Source organism: Diabrotica virgifera, chromosome 2 (genome assembly GCF_917563875.1).
Source record: "Diabrotica virgifera virgifera chromosome 2, PGI_DIABVI_V3a".
NCBI lineage: Eukaryota > Metazoa > Arthropoda > Insecta > Coleoptera > Chrysomelidae > Diabrotica > Diabrotica virgifera.
The window spans coordinates 269,269,663-269,293,215 of record NC_065444.1 but is presented as its reverse complement, the minus strand read 5'-3'; positions in this window follow the sequence as shown (position 1 = coordinate 269,293,215).

The following is a 23,553-nucleotide window of genomic DNA, read 5'->3' as shown; positions in this document are numbered from 1 at the left end:
CTACCGTCTACTACTCGACTTCACTTCTCGACAGCTCAAAACATTCTGATCTCACTTTCTCATCCATTCCCCTACTTTCTAAATATCCCTTCCAGATTCACAAATCAATCTTCCACCACCAACTCTCATTCGTAATATCCCTCAAAACCAATTTTTAATCTTTCTAAATATGCTTAATGGATTTCAAAAGAAAATATTTAATTCCCATTCTAAAATACTTTCTAACTATTTACAAATTTTAATGACCTATTCTCTCTTTCAAATGAGTCTTATTTAGCATATGCTAATGATCGAAACCTTCCGCGAAAAACGATAATGAACTATCATCTATTTCACTGAGTTTTATTTAGCATAGGCTAATGATCGACCTTCCGAGAAGAACGATAATTGTACGCGTCATTCACTTTGTTTATCTAAGCACATTGTTCCGAGTTTCGTACGCTTATTCTAATCACTTCTTAAAATTAAATATAACAATTTGTTGTATACAGGTTGTTCTAAATTTATATGCCCGAGGTTGAGAAAATTAAAAATATTTTATATTAAAGTGAATTTTGTTTATAATTATCAAATTTTAATTTTTATATCAAATAGAAATATAACAAATCCCCGCCTTGTATTCGATAAAATTTATCTGCATTTTTAAATAAATTTTCTCGAGGCAAAACCAACTCCCTGTATATTTCCTTACTTTAATCTCCGTCTTATACCCCTTCTTCTTGTATTACTCTAATTAGTCCCACCTGTAGAGTAATTGTTTCCTTATTTTCAGTGTCCTCATCCTGTGTTAGAGTGTCGGCTATTATGTTGTCTTTCCCTTTTTCCCATATTAATCTTCTGTCTTTTTCCTCAGATTTTTCACATACTTTTATCGTGTATTCTGCATCCTCGTTTTCATATGCCTCCTCTTCAAATGCCACTGTTTCAATCATATTCTTTTCACTTTCATTTTTTAGCTTTATTTCTTCTTCTCCTGAGCCCGTCTCTTCTTTTGAGGAATCCCAGGTTTCCTTTGTTTCTGATACTCTCAAATTTTCTTCTTCTGGGCTCAACTCTTCTTTTGAGGAGCCACAGGTTTCATTTTCTTTTATCTTTTTCTGACCTTTTCTCCTTTTTCTTCTTTGTCCTTGCTTCGCTGCCAAATTCATTTCCACTGTTTGTTCTTTACCTGATTCGTCCGTATTTTGTTTCTCATGTTCCTTGTCCTGTTCTTTTTCTTTTTCTTCTGTTAGTTTCATCGTATTATTTTTAAAATCTATCACTACATGTTTTTCTGCCAATTCGTCCACTCCTACTATCATGTCATGTGACATGTTTGGCATTATTACACATTGTAGTGCATACATATTCTTGCCCAGTCGTACCATTACTCGTATGCCTTCATTTATAGTTGCCAATGTCCGTTTGTTTGCGCCCACTAAATTTACCCTAGGTATTTTATAAATTAAATTTGTTAAGTTAACTTCTTCTATTAGTTTTCTGTTGACCAATGTTATTTCAGATCCAGTGTCTATCATAATTTTAATTGGTTTCTCGTTGATAAATCCATCCACAAATTTTAAATTAATTCCATTTTTCTTTTCGTTGTTTCCTGCCAATTTAATAAACTCCTTGGGGTGACAAAAGATTCCTGTTTGCTTTTTGGTTTTTAGTGAGCGCCGTCGTGAAAAGACGCCGGTTGCTCATCGTTGTTTATATTTTCGTCATAATGTCTCTCTCCGTCATATTCATCTGTCTGGGTATTATTTACTTCTCTTCTATTTTCTCTTGGTCTGTCGGATCTGTTTCGGTTTTCTCGATATACCTGTTCATTTTGTCTACCATTATTTCTGTTTTCTTGATTTGAGCGTGTGGTGTTTCTATTCTGGTATTCTCGATTTCTGTCCTCATTCCATTGCCTATTTCTTTGTTTATAATTTCCTCTTCCGTTGTCTCTATTTTCGTTTTCCCTTCTGGGATTAAAATCTCGTCTTGTATAGTCCCTCCTATTTTGATTTCTATCTCTGTAATCTTGTGTTTCTCGGGGCCTGTAATCTTCTCGCGACCTTCTTGATTTTCTTTCTCTTAGACGTGATTCTCTTATTTGTAGGAATTGGCATAAACTATCTATGTCTTTGTAATTTTGCAATGTAATATGGTCTTTCAGCGTTTCCTCGAAATGTCTTGCAATCAGTTCGACTAATTGTTCCGATGAGTAATTATATTGTAAATGTTTTGCATTATTGTAAATTTGCAAAGCATATGTCCTTTCTGATACACCCATCCTATCATTGTATTTCCCATTTTGCAATTCCTTGTTAATTTCCAATTGTTGGACCTTTCCCCAGAAATAATTCAAAAATTTTTGTTCAAATTGTTGCCAATTGCCGAATTCTTCTTCTTTACTATCGAACCATAGGCTTGCTTCATATTTGAGATGGTTTCTGATAGTTTCTTTTGCTGTATCGAAATTTCCGATGTGTTGTATTTTCTTTTTCAGGCTATTTATGAACGGCACTGGGTGTAATCTTCTTACATCCCCGCCAAACCTTATCTTCACGTCATCTGTGCTATGTATAACCATTTCTCTTCTTTCTCCGACATTTTGTTGCGTCCGGTTTTCGGTGACTTGTTTTTCTATTTCTGTGATTCTTTTTTCCACTTCTTCTCTGTCTACTTGAATAGCATTTTCCAACTTATTTTCCAAATTTTCTAGTTCCTTTTTCTGGCCATTCGTTAACTCCTTTATTTTATCTTGAATTTTCATTTCATACTTTTCTATGCGTTCCTCCATTTTCTTGTTGTTCTCTTCTATGGCTTGTTTTGTTTCCTTCTGATTTTCTTGCATTATTCTTTTTGTTTCATCCATTTTTTGATCCAATTTTTGTTGTGTTTCATCCATTTTTCGTTGTGTTTCCTCCATTTTTTGATCCACTTTATCCATTATCTTTGATGTTTCTTCCTGATTTTTCTCCATTGTTTGTTTTGTTTCTCTTTGATTGTCATCCAGTTTTTGTTGTGTTTCATCCATTTTCTGTTCCATTCTTTGTGACTGGAGTTGCATCATTTGTAATAATTTATCTATTCCTGATAATTCTTGCTGTTCTGATGCCATGATTGTCTTGTCTAAAATATCTTCTTGGTCTGAATTATTCTCTTGATTTGAGTGTTCTTTTTGTTTTTTGTTGTCTTTGCTTTGGCTTCTTGTCACAGACATTTGTTTTCAAGAAGTACTGTCCCCGCCAAATATGAAATTTTACTAGTATGTTACCAAGACGACTTTTTCTCACCCAAATATTATAAATTGTCAATAAATATATCAAATGTAAATATCGTAAAATAAAATATTAAATCAGTTATGTAAAATTTGTACCTAAAGAGATCTAAAATTTTATGTTATCAAATGTAAGTATCTCACTTTTTACCACAGGCATATAAATTTTCAAATACCGGCTTTACTCTTTCTATCCTTCAAATTTGCCACTAGAAATACTTTACAATGCTTTCCACGTTGGACGACAGTTGATGTGATCTTGATTATTGATATGAGATAATATTCTTATATGTCACTTAATTTAATCAATGTATTAATACTAATCTAATTAATTAACCAGATCACATATCAATATGTTTTCAATCTCAGGGCGAATTATAAATTAATTACTTACTTTCGTGGCTTCTAAATATTTCTTAATGGTTCCTAATCGGGATAGAAAAGAAAAGAGTAAAAAAAATACACATATGGGTTACAATTATAATCAAAATATTTTTTATTTTATTTAAAAGGCAATCAATGCTTAATATTTGCTATTTCTTATTATTCTTAAACATAACATTTACAAATGGGAATCTTATTTCCTTTTGGTTTTCAATTGAAAGTTTTTATTAACATTTAACTATTAGGAGTTATTAGGAACAACTCTATTTAAGTTTGATGAAGCTTTTCTGATATTATTGATTATGTTATTCAATTTTTTATGTGGAATTTAATACGAAAAACCCATACATTCATGTCCAAACAAATGAGACTGACCTTTTCCTGGTGAACTGAAAATGTCCTCACACAAGACCCGTTTCCTGCTATCCTTGGCTGCGATCAAACCTCGTCCTGGCTTCCAGTAATGTTCTCCTTTGAAAAACTAGCTCGTATAGCTCTCGTTCCTGCGTCTGTCGTGATGCTGTGTTCTACCTTTCTCGAAACTGCTATCAGCTACCGGGACACTCTTGGCTCAAGGAGGTTCTTTTACTCTCGACCTGGCCTACTTCTCGTTCCACGATAGATACTCCACACTCACGGAACTACATCGGCTTTCTCACTCTCCGTACACTACCGTCTACTACTCGACTTCACTTCTCGACAGCTCAAAACATTCTGATCTCACTTTCTCATCCATTCCCCTACTTTCTAAATATCCCTTCCAGATTCACAAATCAATCTTCCACCACCAACTCTCATTCGTAATATTCCTCAAAACCAATTTTTAATCTTTCTAAATATGCTTAATGGATTTCAAAAGAAAATATTTAATTCCCATTCTAAGATACTTTCTAACTATTTACAAATTTTAATGACCTATTCTCTCTTTCAAATGAGTCTTATTTAGCATAGGCTAATGATCGAAACCTTCCGCGAAAAACGATAATGAACTATCATCTATTTCACTGAGTTTTATTTAGCATAGGCTAATGATCGACCTTCCGAGAAGAACGATAATGGTACGCGTCATTCACTTTGTTTATCTAAGCACATTGTTCCGAGTTTCGTACGCTTATTCTAATCACTTCTTAAAATTAAATATAACAATTTGTTGTATACAGGTTGTTCTAAATTTATATGCCCGAGGTTGAGAAAATTAAAAATATTTTATATTAAAGTGAATTTTGTTTATAATTATCAAATTTTAATTTTTATATCAAATAGAAATATAACAATATATATATATATATATATATATATATATATATATATATATATATATATATATATATATATATATATATATTGTTGTGATCTTGATTATTGATATGAGATGATAATTTTATATGTCATTTAATTTAATCAATGCATTACTAATAATCTAATTAATTTACCAGATCACATATCAATATGTTTTCAATCTCAGGGCTTTTTATAAAATTAATTACTTACATACGTGGCTTCTAAGTATTTCTTAATGGTTCCTAATCGGGATAGGAAAGAAAAGAGTAAAATAATAACACATATGGGTTACAATTGTAATCAAAATATTGTTTATTTTATTCAAATGGCAATCACTGCTTAATATTTGCTATATCTTATTATTCTTAAACATAACATTTACACATGGGAATCTTATTTTCTTTTGATTTCCAATTGAAAGTTTTTATTAACATTTAACTATTATAATTTATTAGCAACAATTCTATTTAAGTTTGATGAAGCTTTTCTGATATTATTGATTATGTTTCTTCAATTTTAAATGTGGTATTTACTACGAAAAACCCATACATTCATGTCCAAAAAAATGAGACTGACCTTTTTCTGGTGCACTGAGAAAGTCTTCACACAAGACCCGTTTCCTGCTATCCTTGGCTGCAATCAAAACCTCGTCCTGGCTTCCAGTAATGTTCTCCTCTGAAACTAGCTCGTATAGCTCTCGTTTCCTGCTTCTGTCGTGATGCTGTCTTCTACCTTTTTCGAAACTGCAATCAGCTACCGGGAACTCTTGGCTCAAGGAGGTTCTTTTACTCTCAACCTGGCCTACCTCTCGTTCTACGATAGATACTCCACACTCACGGAACTACACAGGCTTTCTCACTCTCCGTACACTACCGTCTACTACTCGACTTCACTTCTCGACAGCTCAAAACATTCTGATCTCACTTTGTCATTCATTCCCCTACTTTCTAAATATCCCTTCCAGATTCACAAATCAAACTTCCACCACCAACTCTCATTCGCAGTATTCCTCAAAACCAATTTTTAAACTTTCTAAATATGCTTAATGGATTTCAAAGAAAATAGTTAATTCCCATTCTAAAATTACTTTCTACTATATACAAATTTTAATGACCTATTCTCTATTTCCACTTAGTCTTAATTAGCATCGGCTAATGACCGATCCTTCCGCGAACAACGATAATGACCTATTAACGATTTCACTTGAGTCTTATTTAATCACTTCTTAAAATTAAATATAACAATTTGTTGTATACAGGTTGTTCTAAATTTATATGCCCGTGGTTGAGAAAATTGAAAATATTTTATATTAAATTGAATTTTGTCTATAATTATCAAATTTTAATTTTCATATCAAATAGAAATATAACAAATCCCCGCCTTGTATTCGATAAAATTTATCTGCATTTTTAAATAAATTTTCTCGAGGCAAAACCAACTCCCTGTATATTTCATTACTTTAATCTATGTCTTATACCTTAACTTACTATCTACTTCATGTAATTCTGTCTTTTATTCGTGATATTTGTATACATCGTGAATATTATAAATTCCTCGGATCTTTTCCGAGTTCCTGTGCCTCAACTCATAACTATTTATCCCATTTTCATTATTCACGATATACGGGCCTTCGAAAACAGGCATCAACTTTGCGCAAATGCCCCCAGGAAGATTTGATACTCGTAATGCCCTCACGAGTACTTTTTCACCCTTTTGGAAAGTCACTGGTCTTCTTTTTCTATTTTGTTCCTGTCTTTGGATATATTTTTCGTTGCTTCGCCGTAATCTTCTCTGTACGGTTTCAATCACCTGTTGATATTCTTTTGGCTCTTGGTCTTCCCATGGCCTTATCGGCAATACACCCTTCATGATGTATTCTGGGGTCTCTTTTGTTACTGTGCTCGGAATTGTATTTAGATACCTTTCTATTTCCGCCATTTTCCTGTCCCAGTGGCGATGTTGACCATCTGTTGCAATGCGAAGAAATTTCGTCACTTCCTGTATGAATCGTTCCGAAGGATTACTCTGTGGATGCCTGATGCTGACAAAATTTGTCTCTATTCCTCGTTCTCGAAGTTGTCCCTTGAAACGATCATTTCGGAAATACGTTGCATTGTCCAGTAGAATCTTTTTTGGTGTTCCTACTATGGCTATAAAATTGTCGATTTTTCTTAATATTTCCTCCCCCTTTGTGGTGCGGCAACTATATAATTTTACGTATTTTGAAAACACATCCACCATTACCAGAATATGTTTGTTCCTTTTAGTGGTCATAATTAGATCGCTTAACATATCTATTGCTACAATGTCTAGTTTGTTTCGGGCTTCAATATTTTTGGCAACATTTTCGTTTTTGAAATTCCGACTCTTATATTTTTGACATACATCGCACTTCTGGGTAATTTCCTTTGCAATGCGGTAATCCTGTCGGCTGATGTAATTTTCCCTAAAAACGAGCCAAACTTTTCTGCTACCGATATGCCCATTGTCCTCATGTAATTTCTTTATTATCTTTTCGGCCAATGTCTGTGTCACTAAATATAGTTCCTTTCCGTCTATTCTCTTAAAATATATGTCATTTTCTACTTCCGCTCTTCTTTTCTCTCTTTCCTCTAGGTCTTCTTGGTTTGACCTTATCTCATTTAACGAATATATCCCTTCTTCTTGTATTAATCTATTTAGTCCCACCTGTAGAGTAATTGTTTCCTTTTTTCCCGTGTCCTCATCCCGTGTTAGAGCGTCGGCTATTATGTTGTCTTTTCCTTTTATATATCGGAACTCAAAATCATACTCCTGTAATAATAGAATGCCTCTATGTATTCTATTATTTACTAATCTATTCTTCATGATATGTACTAAAGCTGCATGGTCTGTTTCGATTGTGAATTTTGCTCCCAATAAGTAAAACCTCAATTTGTTTACGCAATATAGTACACTGGCAAACTCCAATTCTGTAACACTATATTTTCTCTCATGTGTTTTAGTCACTCGCGATATAAAACATATCGGCACTTCTTGGTCGTTTTGTATTTGAGACAGAACTCCTGCAAATTTTTGTATGGACGCATCAGTTCGGAGTATAAAAGGTAAATTGTAAATGGGGTGGTATATTTTCGTTCCTTTTGCGAATTCTCGTTTTAATGTTTCGAAAGCTTCCTCCTGTTCTTCTTTCCAATTCCATTTTATTCCTTTTTTAAGCAACTTTATCAGAGGGATTTCCTTTTGGCTCAAATCGGGAATCAGTTTTTTAAAATAATTAATCGTGCCAAGAAAACCTCTCAATGTTTTCAAATTCGTTGGTCTTGGGTATTCATCTATGAGCTTGACTCTGTCTTCGGCTAATCTTACTGTTTTGGTGTCCAATTGAAAACCCAAATAAATGACTTCTTTTTGAAAAAATTGACATTTTTCAATGTTTAATTTCAATCCCGCTGTGTCCAATTCTTCCAGAATTATTTCTATGTGTTTCAGATGACTCTGAGTATCTTGTGAAAAAATTAATAAATCATCGATATAATGAACTATGAAATCTTCGTGGCGATTCAAAATGGTATGTAGAGCTCGGACGAGTGCAGCACAAGCACTCTGCAATCCAAACGGCACTACCTTAAACCGGTAGACAATACCATCAATAGAAAAAGCGGTGTAGTTTCTACACTTTTCAGCTAACGGTATCAACCAAAAACTGTGTTTTAAGTCAATTTTCGAAAATATGTGTGACCCCGTGATTCTTCCAAAAATGGCCTCGATGTTTAGAGGTGATTCATATTGTGATACAGTGTGCTGGTTGATATTCCTGGCATCTAAACATAATCTCAATTCTCCACTGCTTTTCTTTACTATCACAATCGGGTTAACATACGGTGAATCACATCTTTCGATGATTTGATCTTCCAACATTTTATTTATTTCTTCTTTCACCTCTTGTCGATACTTGTATGGAATCGGGTAAGTCTTTGATCGAAAATTTCCCAAGTTTTTCACCTCAAATGAATGTTCGTACTTTTTAGCCACTCTGTTTTCCTCATTGATCAAATTTTCGTAGTTTCTTAACATCAACCGCAATTCTTTTTCTTTCCCTTCTCCACATATCAATTTTCTGTCTTTTTTCTCAGATTCTTCACACATGTTTACCGTGCATTCTGCATCCTCGTTTGCATATACCTCCTCTTCAAATACCACTGTTTCAATCATATTCTTTTCACTTTCATTTTTTTGCTTTATTTCTTCTTCTCCTGAGCTCGTCTCTTCTTTTGAGGAATCCCAGGTTTCCTTTGTTTCTGATACTCTCAAATTTTCTTCTTCTGGGCTCAACTCTTCTTTTGAGGAGCCACAGGTTTCATTTTCTTTTATCTTTTTCTGACCTTTTCTCCTTTTTTTTCTTTGTCCTTGCTTCGCTGCCAAATTCATTTCCACTGTTTGTTCTTTACCTGATTCGTCCGTATTTTGTTTCTCATGTTCCTTGTCCTGTTCTTTTTCTTTTTCTTCTGTTAGTTTCATCGTATTATTTTTAAAATCTATCACTACATGTTTTTCTGCCAATTCGTCCACTCCTACTATCATGTCATGTGACATGTTTGGCATTATTACACATTGTAGTGCATACATATTCTTGCCCAGTCGTACCATTACTCGTATGCCTTCATTTATAGTTGCCAATGTCCGTTTGTTTGCGCCCACTAAATTTACCCTAGGTATTTTATAAATTAAATTTGTTAAGTTAACTTCTTCTATTAGTTTTCTGTTGACCAATGTTATTTCAGATCCAGTGTCTATCATAATTTTAATTGGTTTCTCGTTGATAAATCCATCCACAAATTTTAAATTAACTCCATTTTTCTTTTCGTTGTTTCCTGCCAATTTAATAAACTCCTTGGGGTGACAAAAGATTCCTGTTTGATTTTTGGTTTTTAGTGAGCGCCGTCGTGAAAAGACGCCGGTTGCTCATCGTTGTTTATATTTTCGTCATAATGTCTCTCTCCGTCATATTCATCTGTCTGGGTATTATTTACTTCTCTTCTATTTTCTCTTGGTCTGTCGGATCTGTTTCGGTTTTCTCGATATCCCTGTTCATTTTGTCTACCATTATTTCTGTTTTCTTGATTTGAGCGTGTGGTGTTTCTATTCTGGTATTCTCGATTTCTGTCCTCATTCCATTGCCTATTTCTTTGTTCATAATTTCCTCTTCCGTTGTCTCTATTTTCGTTTTCCCTTCTGGGATTAAAATCTCGTCTTGTATAGTCCCTGCTATTTTGATTTCTACCTCTGTAATCTTGTGTTTCTCGGGGCCTGTAATCTTCTCGCGACCTTCTTGATTTTCTTTCTCTTAGACGTGATTCTCTTATTTGTAGGAATTGGCATAAACTATCTATGTCTTTGTAATTTTGCAATGTGATATGGTCTTCCAGCGTTTCCTCGAAATGTCTTGCAATCAGTTCGACTAATTGTTCCGATGAGTAATTATATTGTAAATGTTTTGCATTATTGTAAATTTGCAAAGCATATGTCCTTTCTGATACACCCATCCTATCATTGTATTTCCCATTTTGCAATTCCTTGTTAATTTCCAATTGTTGGACTTTTCCCCAGAAATAATTCAAAAATTTTTGTTCAAATTGTTGCCAATTGCCGAATTCTTCTTCTTTACTGTCGAACCATAGGCTTGCTTCATATTTGAGATGGTTTCTGATAGTTTCTTTTGCTGTTTCGAAATTTCCGATGTGCTGTATTTTCTTTTTCAGGCTATTTATGAACGGCACTGGGTGTAATCTTCTTACGTCCCCGCCAAACCTTATCTTCACGTCATCTGTGCTATGTATAACCATTTCTCTTCTTTCTCCTACATTTTGTTGTGTCCGGTTTTCGTTGACTTGTTTTTCTATTTCTGTGATTCTTTTTTCCACTTCTTCTCTGTCTACTTGAATAGCATTTTCCAACTTATTTTCCAAATTTTCTATTTCCTTTTTCTGACAATTCGTTATTTCCTTTATTTTGCTTTTGATTTCTTTAATCTCTGTCTCTTGTTGTCCCATATCGTTCTTGATCATTGTCAAACATCCTTTTACTTCCTTTTCATACTTTCCTATGCGTTCCTCCATTTTCTTGTTGTTCTCTTCTATTGCTTGTTTCATTTTTTGTTGTGTTTCATCCATTTTTTGATCCAATTTTTGTTGTGTTTCATCCATTTTTTGATCCACTTTATCCATTGTCCTTTTTGCTTCATCCATTGCTTGTTTTGTTTCTCTTTGATTGTCATCCAGTTTTTGTTGTGTTTCATCCATTTTCTGTTCCATTCTTTGTGACTGGAGTTGCATCATTTGTAATAGTTTATCTATTCCTGATAATTCTTGCTGTTCTGATGCCATGATTGTCGTGTCTAAGATATCTTCTTGGTCTGAATGTTCTTTTTGTTTTTTGTTGTCTTTGCTTTGGCTTCTTGTCACAGACATTTGTTTTCAAGAAGTACTGTCCCCGCCAAATATGAAATTTTACTAGTATGTTACCAAGACGACTTTTTCTCACCCAAATATTATAAATTGTCAATAAATATATCAAATGTAAATATCGTAAAAATAAAATATTAAATCAGTTATGTAAAATTTGTACCTAAAGAGATCTAAAATTTTATGTTATCAAATGTAAGTATCTCACTTTTTACCACAGGCATATAAATTTTCAAATACCGGCTTTACTCTTTCTATCCTTCAAATTTGCCACTAGAAATACTTTACAATGCCCTCCACGTTGGACGACAGTTGTTGTGATCTTGATTATTGATATGAGATGATAATTTTATATGTCATTTAATTTAATCAATGCATTACTAATAATCTAATTAATTTACCAGATCACATATCAATATGTTTTCAATCTCAGGGCTTTTTATAAAATTAATTACTTACATACGTGGCTTCTAAGTATTTCTTAATGGTTCCTAATCGGGATAGGAAAGAAAAGAGTAAAATAATAACACATATGGGTTACAATTGTAATCAAAATATTGTTTATTTTATTCAAATGGCAATCACTGCTTAATATTTGCTATATCTTATTATTCTTAAACATAACATTTACACATGGGAATCTTATTTTCTTTTGATTTCCAATTGAAAGTTTTTATTAACATTTAACTATTATAATTTATTAGCAACAATTCTATTTAAGTTTGATGAAGCTTTTCTGATATTATTGATTATGTTTCTTCAATTTTAAATGTGGTATTTACTACGAAAAACCCATACATTCATGTCCAAAAAAATGAGACTGACCTTTTTCTGGTGCACTGAGAAAGTCTTCACACAAGACCCGTTTCCTGCTATCCTTGGCTGCAATCAAAACCTCGTCCTGGCTTCCAGTAATGTTCTCCTCTGAAACTAGCTCGTATAGCTCTCGTTTCCTGCTTCTGTCGTGATGCTGTCTTCTACCTTTTTCGAAACTGCAATCAGCTACCGGGAACTCTTGGCTCAAGGAGGTTCTTTTACTCTCAACCTGGCCTACCTCTCGTTCTACGATAGATACTCCACACTCACGGAACTACACAGGCTTTCTCACTCTCCGTACACTACCGTCTACTACTCGACTTCACTTCTCGACAGCTCAAAACATTCTGATCTCACTTTGTCATTCATTCCCCTACTTTCTAAATATCCCTTCCAGATTCACAAATCAAACTTCCACCACCAACTCTCATTCGCAGTATTCCTCAAAACCAATTTTTAAACTTTCTAAATATGCTTAATGGATTTCAAAGAAAATAGTTAATTCCCATTCTAAAATTACTTTCTACTATATACAAATTTTAATGACCTATCCTCTATTTCCACTTAGTCTTAATTAGCATCGGCTAATGACCGATCCTTCCGCGAACAACGATAATGACCTATTAACGATTTCACTTGAGTCTTATTTAATCACTTCTTAAAATTAAATATAACAATTTGTTGTATACAGGTTGTTCTAAATTTATATGCCCGTGGTTGAGAAAATTGAAAATATTTTATATTAAAAAACCAATACAGAAGTAAAAACTTCGAGATGTATTCTGGTATAAAATCGTTTATTTAAAAACTATAAAATGTCATCGATTGCAGAACGTTTTCGTTCTAAACAGAACATCTTCAGTGCCTAGAATGAAGTATTTCCACGTTAGATTAAAGCAAAGGGTTAAAAATGTGACTGTTAAAATGAAAAAAGTGTGGGAATACTTACATCCTGCCGAGTATTTTGAAACTAGCACACCGTAAATAGTGTTAACATCATCATATATGGTTTACATAATGTAATATGTTAAAATGTTATGACTACAAGTCGATGTTAATGGATAAAGTGGAACACATGCTAAAAGGGTGCCATGGTTCCCTGCTCGAAGATACTAGGTACTTGCCAATTCAATGGGCACAGACCAACTGAGAAATTATGAAGTGGATTTACAATTTGACAAGGGTGACATGACATGACAAGATAAAGCCAATTTTTGGTTAAAGTTTCATTTGATTTTGGATTTTTTAATAAAATGCGGAGGTTTGTCTGCAAAAATAATTTAAATTATTTGAATAATAAAATCTACTGTAAAGTTTAAATTAGCAACTCTCTATTCCAGAATAACTTATAGATTCATTAAATTTAATGCAGATATATTACGTGGTTTAAGTTGTGACGTCATCGGATGTGAAATGACGAGTTGAAAGTTAAGTTTGTGGAAACAAGGAAATACACTACATAGTAAGATAATTAGACTTGCATGGAAAAACAAAGCTAAACAAGCCGAGAAAACCAGAATTTAAGAGTGTTTTTATGTGATGAAATGTTGGTTGCCTAACAAGGCAAGCAGACAACAGGTTGAAGGTAAACGGTAGAATATTGCGAGAAAACAGTATATATACAAAAGGTGGCTATATGTTGTGTTAAATTTATTATTATACTATTGTAATGAATAATTATGTCTGTTAAAAGTTGGAAAATAGTTGTTAACAAAATTAAATAACTAAAGATTACTGTTAGTGAGGTAGATATATGTGTGAAGGATATGATTGTATATAGTATTGTGAAATGAATGAGAGTATGTAATAAAATAATAAAATTAAACTATGTGACATAAAGTCAAATTCATCTTTATGTAGTTTTGAAAGGACTGAATGAATTGGAAGTAATGTATCTTGATAGTCTACCAACGTGGAATAGTGAATAAAATAATTAGAATGAGAGCTACCAATATAGGTCAAATTGTGGGTTGGTGTCAGTATGTAAAGAAGAATCTAAATTGAATGAGTATATGAAATAGAAAAGTATGAGATTGATTTCTATTGGTGATAGTGGAGTAAATAGACTGAACTAAATGATATATATTTAAGTGCACAAACTTTATGAACGTATGTGATTGTAACTGAAATCAGACAAATGCAAAATGTGAAAAAATTTTTTTATTTTAAATTGGGATAAATGGATATTGGAAGTTGCCTGATATGAATGGAAATGAAAAGATAGATGAAAAAAGAAGAATAGTGAATGCAATAAAACTTATGAAAGAAGTTTGACTGAATGGGTCGTAATGGATATAGGTGTGCAGTATCCTATTGTTAAGTAAAGTCTAAGAATCTAAAAAGAAAGCAGTGACAGAATGTTACTAAGTAAGGAAAGTGATATATATGACAGACCAGAGTGATTGGATGTATGGTGTTTTTTATTATTGTAAGCGGAGATGAGAGAAAATGAGTAAGTAACATAACAGGCAACAGGATAAGTGAGTGTGAAGAACATTCCAAAGAGACAATAAACCAGACCGATTTATGGATTAATAATAATAAGAGGCATTTAAATAAATTATGAAAGAAATGGTGAGATGAGATATAGAGGACCTGAAAAAGAGACAGAGACACAAGGTCAAACCAGAAATGACTAGGAGTGGAGAAAAATATGAAGGATAGGAATCCTTCCTATCCTTCATATTTTTCTCCACTCCTAGTCATTTCTGGTTTGACCTTGTGTCTCTGTCTCTTTTTCAGGTCCTCTATATCTCATCTCACCATTTCTTTCATAATTTATTTAAATGCCTCTTATTATTATTAATCCATAAATCGGTCTGGTTTATTGTCTCTTTGGAATGTTCTTCACACTCACTTATCCTGTTGCCTGTTATGTTACTTACTCATTTTCTCTCATCTCCGCTTACAATAATAAAAAACACCATACATCCAATCACTCTGGTCTGTCATATATATCACTTTCCTTACTTAGTAACATTCTGTCACTGCTTTCTTTTTAGATTCTTAGACTTTACTTAACAATAGGATACTGCACACCTATATCCATTACGACCCATTCAGTCAAACTTCTTTCATAAGTTTTATTGCATTCACTATTCTTCTTTTTTCATCTATCTTTTCATTTCCATTCATATCAGGCAACTTCCAATATCCATTTATCCCAATTTAAAATAAAAAAATTTTTTCACATTTTGCATTTGTTTGATTTCAGTTACAATCACATACGTTCATAAAGTTTGTGCACTTAAATATATATCATTTAGTTCAGTCTATTTACTCCACTATCACCAATAGAAATCAATCTCATACTTTTCTATTTCATATACTCATTCAATTTAGATTCTTCTTTACATACTGACACCAACCCACAATTTGACCTATATTGGTAGCTCTCATTCTAATTATTTTATTCACTATTCCACGTTGGTAGACTATCAAGATACATTACTTCCAATTCATTCAGTCCTTTCAAAACTACATAAAGATGAATTTGACTTTATGTCACATAGTTTAATTTTATTATTTTATTACATACTCTCATTCATTTCACAATACTATATACAATCATATCCTTCACACATATATCTACCTCACTAACAGTAATCTTTAGTTATTTAATTTTGTTAACAACTATTTTCCAACTTTTAACAGACATAATTATTCATTACAATAGTATAATAATAAATTTAACACAACATATAGCCACCTTTTGTATATATACTGTTTTCTCGCAATATTCTACCGTTTACCTTCAACCTGTTGTCTGCTTGCCTTGTTAGGCAACCAACATTTCATCACATAAAAACACTCTTAAATTCTGGTTTTCTCGGCTTGTTTAGCTTTGTTTTTCCATGCAAGTCTAATTATCTTACTATGTAGTGTATTTCCTTGTTTCCACAAACTTAACTTTCAACTCGTCATTTCACATCCGATGACGTCACAACTTAAACCACGTAATATATCTGCATTAAATTTAATGAATCTATAAGTTATTCTGGAATAGAGAGTTGCTAATTTAAACTTTACAGTAGATTTTATTATTCAAATAATTTAAATTATTTTTGCAGACAAACCTCCGCATTTTATTAAAAAATCCAAAATCAAATGAAACTTTAACCAAAAATTGGCTTTATCTTGTCATGTCATGTCACCCTTGTCAAATTGTAAATCCACTTCATAATTTCTCAGTTGGTCTGTGCCCATTGAATTGGCAAGTACCTAGTATCTTCGAGCAGGGAACCATGGCACCCTTTTAGCATGTGTTCCACTTTATCCATTAACATCGACTTGTAGTCATAACATTTTAACATATTACATTATGTAAACCATATATGATGATGTTAACACTATTTACGGTGTGCTAGTTTCAAAATACTCGGCAGGATGTAAGTATTCCCACACTTTTTTCATTTTAACAGTCACATTTTTAACCCTTTGCTTTAATCTAACGTGGAAATACTTCATTCTAGGCACTGAAGATGTTCTGTTTAGAACGAAAACGTTCTGCAATCGATGACATTTTATAGTTTTTAAATAAACGATTTTATACCAGAATACATCTCGAAGTTTTTACTTCTGTATTGGTTTTTTAAACTATGGTATACAGCCAACTATTGGGATTTTCCCATTGATTTTTTTTTTTTTTTTTTTTTTTTTTTTTTTTATTTTATATTAAATTGAATTTTGTCTATAATTATCAAATTTTAATTTTCATATCAAATAGAAATATAACAATATATATATATATATATATATATATATATATATATATATATATATATATATATCCTGGTTAACATCCAGGCATCTTTGGCACATGATATTAAGTGCAAATAGTGCTTCCCTTGTTCCAAGCCCGTTTCGAAACCCGAACTGAGTATCACTGATGTCAGCGTCTAGTTTTTTGTGAATTCTTGTATGTATCACTTTAAGAAATACTTTTAGTGTGTGTCCCATTACGCTTATTGTGCGATGGTCGGTGCACAGTTTTGCGTTTGTTTTCTTTGGAATAGTCACAAAAGTTGACAGAAGCCATTCCTTAGGTATTTCTCCCGTTTTATAAATGCAGTTAAAGAGGTCAACCAAAACATTTACTGTTTCATCTTCCACAAGCTTAAGAAGTTCCGATGGAAGTCCATCTGGACCCGGTGATTTGCCATTTTTCATTGTTTTTATAGCATATAGTATTTCTTCTTTAGAGATTTTTGGTCCTTCCTCACCTTGTATGTTACCAATATCATGATCCTCTCTTTCATCGGCAAAGAGTTCTTCTATATAATTCTTCCAGGTCGTAAGCTTTTCTTGTAGGTCAGTTATTATTTGTCCATTTGCGTTGTATAGCACATTGGGATGCTTCCTTTTTTGTATACCTGCCAATTCTTTTACCTTTTTATGTAGGTTAAACGTATCATGTTTTAATTGCAGTTCTTCAATTTCTTCACATTTTCTTTTGTAAAAGTTTTCTTTCGCTGACCTTATTTCATCTCTAATTTGCTTGTGTATCTCGTTGTATTTTTGTTTGCATTTTCCCTTAAACTGTCTTCGTTCCTCCATGAGACTTAAAATTTTCTCTGTCATCCATTCTTGTCTTTTTGTCGTATTTCCTCTGCTAAGGATATTCTGAGCGGGTTTTATTAGGGCTTCTTTTAAGTCTTGCCACTTGTTTTCCACGTGCGTGTTTGGTTCCTTTGTAGACAACATTCTTAGGTTACCATTTATCTGTTGCTTTAATTCTTCTTTGATTTTTGAGTTCTGTAAGCGGCTGGTATCTATGTAATCTGGTTTTACCCTTTGTGAAGGTTTCTTAAGTTTAATGCTTACACGCGCTATCAAGGGATTGGAGGGAGGATACACTGATCGTAAACTCTGGTTCTCAAATATTGTTCTATTTTAGTGTTTTTCAAGATCCAACTCAGTTTTCCAAATCCTGCCCACGCTAACCTTATTCTTCTAGGAATTTCGGCAGTTTGATTTTCTTTGTTAACTTTCATTATCTGTCCCAGGTAGATGTATTCGCTTACTGTTTCTAAATCTATGTCGTTCAACGTTATTTTTGTAATGTTTGGTGTATTCGTCTTGTTTTGTTATTATTGCTAAATCTAATTGGATTAAGAAAATGTCTGAAGTTCGAAGACACCAAAATTACCACCATGTACCGATTTTTACCACCATGTGTCTTTTGTGGACAAAAGAGAAACACGAAGAAGACCAACTGGTCAACCGAGGCACACCACAGAGCTTCAAGATAGGCGCTTTAGACTACTAGCTCTGCGAGACCGTTTTGCTACTACACGTCAAATCGCTGACCAATGGTTTGGAATAGAAAGTAAACCTGTTTTATGCGTCATGCGAACTAGTGTCATCATCGTTTGAATTGGTGCAGAGAACGGCAGCATTGAGTGGCAGAATAGCATAATGTAGCATTAAGCCGTGAATCGTTATGTTGTTTAGGAATGCATGATGGTCGTAGGATGGTAAAACTCCCCCGTGCAGAGCGACGAGTTATCGGGTTTGCTGTGTGTACACAGGACAATGGGAGTAATGTTTTGAAAGGATATTGCCTATTGTAGCCGATGACCACTTGCGCGTGTTCGAGGTAGATGACAGCTAAGCCTTATTTGGATGACATCTTACAAACTATTTGACTGCCTTATCTAAACGGCCGTCGACAAGTCCTGTTTCAGCAAGACAAACGCTCGTCCCCATATTGCTTGTCGAAATATGGACTTTCTCCAAGAAGCTGGCATTAATGTTTTGCCGTGGACACCCCGTTCACCGGATTTAAGTTATATCGAATATGAGTAGGATAAGATGGGAAGGAAACTGTCCACTTTGCACCATCCTCCACAGATTCTGACACAGTTAATCCATGAAGATCAGGTTGCTTGTCACGAGGTGCGACAAGTGGACATCGATCATCTTATTTTGTCAATACCTAGAGTGTATTCAGCTACGGGGTCGCCAAAAACTCGTAGTGAGGAGAAATCGAGATGGAATATTACAACTGATCCTTTTAAAGACAAAATAGAGGGCCGTAGAAGTCTAGAAAAAAAATTAGTTTCTTGGTTAAAAAACATTCGTGAATGGATTCAGATATCAAATGCAGGAAACTTATTCGGTATTACAGAAGATCGAGAAGCTTTCGCAATGGTGATCGCCAACGTCGGATAATTTTGATAAAGGATGTGAAGAAGAAGAGCGTAAAGTTAACAAAGATATAAGATAATAATAAATTGTTAATAGACTCATAAATTGATATATTTTAAATAGGTGTACATTGTACATGGAAATAAAATAAACTTAAAAAGTTTTCAAATTGTAGGTCGTCAGTCCTTCCGTCGCGAAACTCGTATTAGACGGTTGAAGTACATTTATAGAATATTCCATCAAAAGCAATCTGTTGCGTGATATGCCCCTGATACAAACCGGGCCCCAACAGAAATGCAAAATAAGCTTGTTAGTGTCGGTGCTCAGGTGCAGAGATCCGGAAGAGTTTTTAAAAGGCTTTCAGTGGTCGGAACTATTTGTGATTAAAAGTTTGTCAATGCTGCTGGCTGAAGTTGGAAAACATAAGAGGTGTATACACTGAAAAATTTGTACTTTAAATAATAATAAAAAATAATATGGTACGCAGCATAAAAATAATCATCATCTAGCCGTTACCGTCCACTGCTGAACATAGGCCTCCTCTAAGTTTCTCCATGTCTCCCTGTCTTGAGCTACCATCATTCAGTTCCCAGTAGTTCTCTTTATATCGTCACTTCAACGCGTTGGTGGTTGACTTCTGCTTCGTTTGTTCGCCCACGGTCGCAGGCGCACCTTAACTGGCTCTCAACCTCTATAAAACCTCTTTAATTCTACACGAATTGGCTCCCAATCCCATACATGAACTGGCTCCCGCTCATTACAAAATTCCCAGAAATTGAGTCTTCTTCTGAAACTTGGATTTTGAAGAAAACATGTATACCTTATACAGTGCGTCCATAAAGTAACGCATAAATTCATTATTTCGTAAACCGACGATTTTAAGGAAAAATCCCGAAACAGGTCGATTTTTATTATTTTTAAATTACGATTTTTTGGCATATATATATATCATACTAGTGACGTCATCCATCTGGGCGTGATGACGTAATCGATGATTTTTTTAAATGAGAATAGGGGTCATGTGATACCTCATTTGAAAGGGTATTCAATTCTCTATCCACCAATATAAACATTAACATAATTATTTATACGGGGTGTTCAAAACAATTTTTTTAATTAAATTAATTGAGACAAAAGAAGAATGTAAATAATTTATTTAATTCAAAATACGTTTTAATGTGGTCAGAAAACAGGAAAAAAATGTTTATTTGACAAATAAATATTACTTTCCGCTTAAATTCAATGTTAAAGCTGCCACCCACCTGCATCTTGGAAGTTTTAACATTGAATTTAAGCGAAGAACAATATTTATTTGTTAAATAAACACTTTTTTCCTATTTTCTGACAACAGTTAAGTGTATTTTGAATTAAATGAATTATATACATTCTTCTTTTTGTTTCAATCAATTTAATTAAAAAAAAAATTTTAACACCATGTATAAATAATTATGTAAATTTTTATATAAGTGAATAGAGAATGTAATGCCCTTTCAAATGAGCTATCACATGACCGGTATTCCCATTTAAAAAAATCATCGATTACGTCATCACGCCCAGATGTATGACGTCACTAGTATGATATTTGTGCCAAAAAATCGTAATTTAAAAATAAAAATCGACCTGTTTCGGGATTTTTCCTTTAAGTCGCCGGTTTACGAAATAATGAATTTATGCGTTACTTTATGGACTGTATACACAGTGTTATTACACTGTATACACCAGAAAATAGAAATGTAGCGTAAAAAATTTATTTATTATTTAAACTGCACCCTACAGACTATACAGGTTGATACCTTCTTGACATATTGTTTACAAACTAAAAAGTAGTCATACGTTTTTCCTGTAAAAAACGTATTTGATGTTCAATGAAATTTCTTTTAAGACATATTCCTTTTCGGTATACCTACTCTTTTAGGGACACCGCTACTTCTTGCTTGTAGGTATCTATTTGAACATTTTTTGAAAACTTTTGTACATTTAAAATTGTAATTTTAAAATTATTTATTTAGTCTTTTTGCTAGCAGTTGCCGCTAGGGCATCTATGCCATTTCGTTCGTTGTAATCCGGGACTGCACGCTGGGGTTTGTTTTGGTTGGATCAGGGAGAGCAGCATATGTGCCTCCTGATGAGAGACTAATAAGTTTCGAAACCGGTAGAGGTGTTTGCTGCACTCTCTGATTGGACTAAAATATGGTTCGGCTGTATTTTCGTTTTGCAACGAAATTGAAAATGGTTATTCATTTTTGAATTATTTACTTACATTTCTGAGAATTTCGTCGGGAGCCAATTCACGCAAACCCTTTATCGGTAGGGTAGAGGACGTATTACTTGCGAGCGGGAACCAGTTCATGTGCAGCCGCGATCGCTATTCCAATTATCGTAGGTTCTCACCACACGACCTGCCCATCTCCATCACGGAAATTTATCCCTAGAGGTTGTCGAACTGAGTACATAGCGGGGCTCAATGAAGAATCTAAACCCCTACTTAAAAGATACGAACAGCTATATGAAGAAGACCCTTTCTCGGAAGCGACAATACAGGCTGAGGAGGAAATGTTACATGCGATATCCGCCAACAGAACGGAAAGGTGGTGCAAGCTGGTCACGAGTCTGGACATGAAACAAAACAGCAGACGTGCCTGGAAGCTGATTCGGAATCTTGGCAACGATCCCGCTGCTCCGGCAGTCAACATGACAGAAGTCACACCCGATCAGATAGCCCATCATCTTCTAATGAACGGTAAGACGACATCAAGAAAGAACAAGGTGAGAGCCCAACGGAATATCGACGAAGAAAGAGATGTTCTAGGTACCTCTTTTTGTCTAGAGATGAGAGGCGCGATCCATCAAATGAAAGATAATAAAGCGGCTGGCCTGGACGACATACGAACAGAGCAAATAAAGAACTTTGGAATAAAAACCGTAGAGTGGCTCGTAAAAATGATGAATTGCTGCATCCGTAGATTACAAATCCCCAAAATCTGGAGAAAAGCTAGAGTGGTAGCCCTCTTAAAACCAGGGAAGGATCCGGCGGATACAAAGAGTTTTAGACCTGTATCTCTCTTGTGCCACCTTTTCAAGGCCTTTGAAAGAATGATACTGAACCGGATCGCAGAATATGTGGAGACTAAAATTATTCCAGAACAAGCAGGATTCAGGCCCGGAAAGTGCAGCTGCAGTCAAATTCTTAATCTCACCCAACATATTGAAGATGGTTTTGAACGGAAGGAAATAACAGGAGTAGCGTTCATAGACCTAACTGCCGCCTATGATACAGTTAACCATCAACGGCTTCTCGCAAAACTCTACTAAACTACAAAGGATTTCCGACTAACAAGGTTAGTGAAATGTCTCCTCCAGAATAGACGCTTCTACGTAACGCTCCAGTCCAAGAACAGTCGGTGAAGGGACCAAAAAAATGGGCTACCACAGAGAAGTGTCCTCGCGCCGATTCTATACAACATATACACCAACGACCAACCCATACACCAACAAACAAGGCAATTTATTTACGCTGATGATACAGCGGTGGCAGCTCAGGGAAGAACCTTCAATAAAGTCGAAGTGAAACTGACAGATGCCCTGGGAGACTTAGCTCTATACTATGATAAAAACCATCTGAAACCCAATCCCACAAAAACCCAGGTATGTGCTTTCCACCTGAGAAACAAGCATGCCCGAAGATCGCTGGAGGTGGAATGGCGTGGTCAGATGCTGGAACACAACAAGACGCCAAAATACCTTGGCGTCCGTCTGGATAGAACTCTGTCTTACCGATACCACTGTCAAGATGTCAAGAAGAAAGTAAGTGCCAGAAATAATATCATCCGCAAGCTAACTAATACAAAATGGGGAGCACAACCACACACTCTCCGCACTTCTGCCTTGGCATTATGTTTTTCGGCCGCGGAGTTTGGAGCACCAGTATGGGCAAACTCTGCTCACGCAAAGAACGTCGACGTGGCTCTAAATGAAACGGTCCGTATAATATCGGGTTGCCTGAAACCGACACCTATCGAAGAGGTATACCCCATTGCTGGAATTGCTCCACCACCTATCAGGAGGAAGGTCACGTCAGAGGTAGAACGGAAAAAGCAGGAGACGGACCGAAGACACACCCCTTATATGACCACCAAACTCAGCCAAGCAGACTAAGATCTCGGAAAAGCTTCCGGAAAACATCAAGATACATCCCCGAAGCGCCAGAGACGCGCCGAATACACCTAT